Source organism: Fukomys damarensis, unplaced genomic scaffold, assembly GCF_012274545.1.
Source record: "Fukomys damarensis isolate Sample0158 unplaced genomic scaffold, DMR_v1.0_HiC HiC_scaffold_12, whole genome shotgun sequence".
Taxonomy (NCBI): domain Eukaryota; kingdom Metazoa; phylum Chordata; class Mammalia; order Rodentia; family Bathyergidae; genus Fukomys; species Fukomys damarensis.
Window position 1 is genome coordinate 7,362,491 of NW_022900924.1, and position 6,888 is coordinate 7,369,378.

At 47.9% G+C, this 6,888-nt stretch overlaps 1 long non-coding RNA gene across 3 annotated transcripts in view; it reads left to right on the forward strand.

The window, feature by feature from the left end:
- The window catches only part of LOC104848144, an 11,472-nt gene extending 6,018 nt beyond the window's left edge, over nucleotides 1-5,454 (forward strand). For all 3 annotated transcript variants that reach the window (XR_002024716.1, XR_776325.1, XR_776326.1), the window contains 3 exons: nucleotides 3,467-3,555; nucleotides 4,866-5,164; nucleotides 5,380-5,454. This is a non-coding gene — a long non-coding RNA (uncharacterized LOC104848144). The remainder of the gene's footprint in view (nucleotides 1-3,466; nucleotides 3,556-4,865; nucleotides 5,165-5,379) is intronic.
- The last annotated feature ends 1,434 nt before the right edge of the window (nucleotides 5,455-6,888 follow it).

The window sequence follows — 6,888 nt, forward strand, 5'->3', positions numbered from 1 at the left end:
TAGGATATAGCTCAGTACAAAGGACTTGGGTTTAGTCCCCAGTTCAAAAAAGGAAAAAAGAAAGTGGGAATGAATTGGACACAGAACCACAAGGGCAAATGCCAGTATAAGTGAGTCCCCCATGGGTCGGCGGTTCCTGATCAGACACTTAACCATTTGGCCATCCACCAGGATAAAGCAGCACCCCACGAGACGGGGACTACGATCCGCTTAAGGCTACCCGTGGGGGTACAGGGATGAGGCAGACTTCCCCTCTTCCCTGCTCTGTGTTTATTGCATTTATTTATCTACTTTTTTTTTTTTTTTTTTTTTTTTTTTCATTTTTTTTTTTTTTTGCCGTGCTGGGGATGGAGCCTAGAGCCCCAGGTGTGCTAGGCAAAGGCTACCACTGAGCCACCCTCCCAACCCGACCCTGTGCTGTTTAAAAGACCAAAATACTGTTTTCATCCAGTAGTGGAAATGTTCCAATATTTGGCTGTCGTGTGCTGCCCTGCTTCCCAGGGTGGCAGCAAGTAAGTCTGTTGGCTGGTATTGCCTTGGCATTGATTCGGGAGAGGTGGCAGACGGGCCCTGTGGAATAGCAAGCAGGTTGGCATGGAGGCCTTAACACCCAGAGGAGTTGGCTCAACACAGCCCATTTGGCACATTTAATCCTGCTGAAAACCTGGCAGTGGGAGAGGTGATATCACTGGAATCAATTGCCCCACAATTGCCAGTCCTGGGTAGAAGTAACTCAAGAAATCGATTCAGAATAACTGCACCATTCTTGTGGGCTGCCTGCCTGCCTGTGTGCCAGTAGGCAGATTTCCATTAGCCCACTGAGCTCTCCCTTCAGCCCTGAGACTCGGTTACTGTTCTGAGCATCCTCCGTGTACAGATGGGACCACCAAGGCTCAGAAGGGAAGTGTGGCCAGCTGGGTAGTGGCTTCCAAAGGAATCTGGTCCTAACTCCTCCTGGGACCTCTGTCTGTCACCATATGTGGAAAAGACATCTTTGCAGATGTGCTTCAACTGTGGATCTTCAGGAAGGGATAGGTTATCCTGGATTATCTGGTGGGCCCTGTAGGAGGCTGCTGGCAGATGTGTCAAATCCCGCTTTGCAATGTCTGCTCCACGTGCATTCTTATCTTTGGGAACCTTGCCTGACGGGGCCTCCCTTCAGCCCACCAGCCCGAACAGGGCCTAAATGCCATCTGTCATGGTTTGGATCTGGAAGTGTCCCCCAAAGACCAAAGTCTTGGTCCCCAGCCTGTGCTGCTGTTGGGAGGTGGTAAAAATTTTAAGAGGTGGAGTTAAGTGGGAGGACTTTGGGCCATTGGAGGCATGGCCCTGTAGGAGACTGTGGGTCCCTGGTCCCTGTTTTTCACTCTCTTTCATTTCCTGGCCATGGAGTCAGCAGGTGGCTTGCTTAGTCATGGACTAAAACCACGAAAGTGGTGAGCCAAAAGGAACTTTTCTTTTTCTAAGGTGCCTAGGTATTTAGTATAATCACAGAGTAGCACTTCATCACAGCCTCCACATAAGAGACAGAAGAAAGAGACTCCATACGCACACAGGGAAGGTCTTGTGGAGATGGAGGAAAAGTTGGATGAGATGATCCTACCACAAGCCAGGGGACCCCAGAGCCACCAGGAACTGGAACAGATAAGGAACGAATTCTCCTCCAGAGCCTTCTGAGAGCATATGAGAGCAGTGATTTTCCTCCCAGTGATGCTGATTTTGGACATCTGGCCTCCAGAACTGTGAGAAAATAAATTTCAGTTATTTTAAATGAACCACCAAGAAGGATGCCATCCGTTACAGAAGCCACAGGAAATATATAGGAACTGACTTGGCCAAGACCAAATTGCTAGGGAGTAGAAGTGTTGGGCTGCAAGCGTAGCAAGTGTTCAATAAATGTACAATAAAGTGGTTACGATGACGCTGCTGCTGCTGCTGCTGCTGCTGATGGCTATGCTGCAAACAGAGGCTGAGTTTCTGGGATTAAATGTGAAAAAGGCCGTGAACGTTCATCTAACCTCCTTCATCTATCCCAACAGCTGCTGTTGGGGAGAGACAGGATCTGGTGATTCAGTATGAAAAGATGTTGTTAACTCTGGGTGGGGCTGGTTCAGGAAAGTGATGCAATTTTGCAAAGTGAACACCTAGCCCCCACTGAGTCAATTCCAAGGCTTGGAAATGATGCCACTTGTCCAACTGGTCCTGACAGTCAAGTTCAGAGGGAGTTTGTAACTCGTGGAGAATTACGGTGGCCAAGTAGTCCAAAAGAAGAAGGGGTTCCTCTGTCTCATACTATTTCCCTCACAACACATGTTTTGGGTTTTTTTGATTGTTTGTTTATTTTTTGGTACCGGGGATCGAACTCAGGACCTCGCGCTTGCCAGGCAGGTGCTGTGCCACTGAGCTACATCCCCAGCCCAACACATGACTATTTTTTAAGTTAACTTTCTGTCTTCTTTGGTTCAGAGTAAATATTCAACAAATATCTGAGTATATGAATGTCTGCCCTTCTACAGTAAACTGGATAGGGACTGTTGTTAAAGCCAGATTGCCGAAGGTCTGTGTGACTTTCTCCCTTTCCTTTCCTTGCATTGTTTTGTTTTGCTTTTTCAGTATCAAGGATTGAACCCAAGGTTTTTGCACTGAGCTACATCCTCAGCCCCTTTTATTTTTTATTTTGAGGTAGAGTCTCAATAAATTGCCCAAGCTGTAATCCCCTTGGCTCAACCTCCCAGACTGCTGAGGTCATCACCACCCACACCCAGCTGTCACAAATACTTCTAAAACTAGAATTAATCCTATAGAATTAGACTGGAGTTGAACCTGTCAGACTGAAAAACTGTGGTTTTCAATATAGATAGATGATTCTAGAAACACAGACATAAATGTGTGTATAAAACTGCTCACTGAGCCAGACATGTGGTGGTGCACATCTGTAGTCCCAGCAATTGGGAGGCTGAGGCAGGAGGATTGCTGTGATTTCAAAGACAGCCTGGGCTACACAGTGAGTTCCAAAGCCAGCCTGAACTAACACAGTGAGATCTTGTCTCAAACAGAAACAGACAAAAAAGAAAACAAAAATACACCAACAAGAAACTCTGCACTGAGAGGACCCAGGATCTGTCATATCCCAATAACCATAGTCAGACTTTGGTTTCTAAAACCACACGCCACTGAAAGAAACCAGCTACAGGATCTCTGGAGAAACGGCTGACTTCAGAGCTAGGGAGGGAAAGTACAGGAGAATCCGGAGCTGCCTTGAGCCAGGCGGTGTTAGGTGATAGGGACAGATGACTGGACACAGGAGCCAGCTTCCAGGGCTGTCGCGGAGTTGTCTGGGACAATTTGAGTACTCGGGCAAATGGTAAAAGCAGTACAGTGTGACCACAGAATCACAAGCTTACACTGATATAAATAAATGAGTACAAAGATTCCTAAATGATGGGATATTTACTTATTCCTGCAGCACCTGCCTTTGCTATGTTTATTAATTTCACAGAAGAACAGCTTTATCTCGGAGAAGCCAGGGTGATCACATTATTCAAGTGAGCAAAGGTAAGATCTTCCATAATTGGGACCAAGTGAAACCGCATATCCTCTGCCAGGACACCGCACTGCTCCTGTGCTATTTTGTGATGCACAGAAGCCACAGTCTGCGTGTAACCTAAGATGTACAATCTGGATGTAGTTGTGAGAAAACCTCAGACAGACCCAGATTAAAGGGTACAAAGCAGTTGCCCTGTCCTCATCATAAGCGTCCAGGTCAGCCCCGTGTGGCAGCTCAGTCCTGTAAACCCAGCACCCTGGGAGCCTGAGGCAGGAGGATCACAAGTTCCAACCCAGCTTGGGCAACTTAGTGACTTTAGTGAGAGCCTGTCTCAAAATAAAAATTAAAGGCTGGGAAGGTAGCTCAGTATGAAGGCCCTCAGTTTAATCCCCAGTGCCAGAAACAACAACTTGTCAAGGTCATGGGAGTCCGGGAAAGACTGAGGAATATTCCAGACTTGAAGGATACTCAAGAGATGGGATGGCTGCACGCAGCACGTGATCCTGAACTGGGCCCTTATCCCACAAAGGATATTACTGGGGCAGACAGCACACCTTGGACAAGATCTGAGGATAGCAGGGTAGGAGGGTATCATCGTGCATTTCCTGCACTGGTGGATGAATTGATTCTGTAGGACACCTTCTTTGGAGGAAATACACATTAACATAGTCAGGAGGATGGTGCATTATTCAGGAATGTATGCTCAGATAGTTCTGGATTAAAACAAAGTTATTCTATTACACTTGTAACTCTTTCGTAAGCTTGAGATTGTGTGAGAAGAAAAAGGAGTACAAAATAAAAATTGTATGTGGTTTACATAGTATTTCATTCTTTCTTTGTAAGTTTTTATCATTTAAAAATAAAGGGATGGGGCCTTGGATTTAGTTCAGTGGTGCCACTGCCTGCCTTGCAAACGCAAGGTCCCAAGTTCGATTCCTGGTATCAAAAAATAAAAAATTTAAAAAAAATAAAGGGGCTTTTTTTTCAAACTTACAAATCTAGGTTTTAGACTTTTCTTGAGGAATGTGAAAAGCTAACCACCAGGGCAATGGGTTTTAGGGGTGAGTGGCCTGATAGCATCTTTTATTTTTATTTATTTATTTTGGTTTTGAGATAGGGTCTCACTATGTAGTCGAGACTGACCTGGAACTCACAGCAATCCTCCTGCCTCAGCCTCCCGAGTGCTGGGATTACAGGCATGCGCCACCACGCTTGGCTGATAGCATCTTTTAGATGCGTGATGTGGCCCTCGCTTCTCCAGTCTCCCCACTCCTCAGCATGTCACATCCAACCCATAGCATCTATTTTATGCTACCAGCTTGGCACCTGGTACCTACTCATGCCTGTCATAGCCATGGGTAGATGAGAATCCACTCCAGAGCAGGCACTTCAAACAGGGCTGAGTGGATGAACTTTCAAAACACACCACCAACCCGGAGTAAGGACCTATCTCAGCACATCAAGCCCATGTTTTGGGCCAAGATTCTTCTTGTATCAGCCGTGGTTTCTGAATGGCCTGCCTTGATGGAACAAGTTGAGAATCGGATGTCACCCGCTGCCAGAGGTTCCCGGTATGAGCTGTGATCTCTCTGCAGAGTTGATGGAGGCCTCTGAAAGGTGGGTGGGGTTCTGGCACGGAGTTGAGGTGCTGGGCAGGCTAGTGAGGCTTTGAGGAGATGGTATCGTAGGAGGCCCAAGGCCTTGAGGTTGGGTGGGGTGGGAACGAGCCGAAGGTAGTGGCTTGGGATCCTGTCAGTGGGAGACCCGGTTTGCTGGGGCCTGTCCTGGTCTGGGCGATACGCAAAACATAATGATGGCTTTGTCTTTCCCAGGCCCTGTCATTTCCTGATTCTATCTGGTTTATGCCCTTGGTTTGAAGCAAGCTCTTCTCTCATCTGTCCCCTGAAACATTACATTAAAAATATAAAGTTTGGCAGATAGTTTTTTTTTGTGTGTGGTACTGGCAATTTCTCACGGCTCTTACCATAAAATGCAAACTCTATACCACTCCCTAACCCTGCCCACCTCTCTGACCTAGTTCCTATCCTCCACTCATCTCTGGCCCTTGCTTACTCCTCTACCATCCCCTCTCCCGGTCTCTTTAGCCTCCAGGACACACCAAGGCCTTTGCCACCTGAAAGACCTGCCCACGCGCCTCCCACCTGGTCTTTGACCTGGGTGTTTCCTACTTCAGATCTCAGCTCGAGCCACTTCTTCACAGGTACTGCTCCCAAGCATCTACAGCCCATCACAGCCAGCGGGCTTCAGTCGCTTCCTGTCATTCTCCAAAGCCACATTTCACTATCATTCCACCATTTTCTTTTTTTTTGGTATCGGGGATCAAATTCGGGTCCTTGCGCTTGTGAGGCAGACGCCAGAACCGCTGAGCTAAATCCCCGGCCCAACCATTTTATTTTCTTTATTCAAATTCAGCAGAGTCTGAACCGTTCTTATTTACGTATTTCATTGTGTCCCCACTAGAATGTCAGCTCCTCGAAGGCAGGGATTTTGCTAGACTGCTTATCCCTTTATGGATAGCTCAGCACATGGTGCAGAGTAGGGGTGTAATGAATTTTTACCCTGGAACGAATAAGAGGCTACCTAAAACAGCATGCCAGATTTTTAGATAAACTGAGCGTTGCTTTTAGGACATAAGCATCTAGGTGAGTCGTGGCTGGATGAATGGGGATCAGGTGGTGAGAAGCACATTCTCTGCGCTGTTAGCCTGATGCTAGATTTGGGAAACGAGCAATGTCAGGTGAGTGGCTGAGCTGGATTATAAACGGGTCTTGGTCTACCAGCTAACGTCAGACTGTTGAGGTCAGATTGGACCCAAGATTTGGTGAAACAGGGATCCAGTTGGGCAGTGAGTGGGTGAGATAACTTGCGACCTGAGCAGTGTCCAACAGGTATGAGGTTGCTAAAGGTGGAGAATCAAGCACTTGAGCGTCTGTCTCCCTTGGTTGCAGTCACAGAGAATCATACCCCGGCCCTGTCCAGCAAGGTCACCAGGGGCTGTGGGAGGACAGGCCCCGTTTGGGGCGAAGCAGGACGTCCTGAAGAGTGCTGGCTGGCATGGAAAATAACGTGGATGCTGTGTAGATTGTGAGCACGGACTCGTCAGGAGCCAGCCTATTTAAATTCGGGGGCCAAGCAGGGGGTGGTAGGAGTCACGCTTGGAAAAAGCTTATCTAGGAGCGGCTCACTTGGGAGGACTGGGACCAAAGTGCCGCGGGCTTCCACATCGCCCCGCCCCCAAGCCAATGACCACGCGAAGGCCGCCGGAGGCAGGCCTGGATTGGACCGGCTGGTGCGGCGGCGGGCCCGGATTGGGTACACGC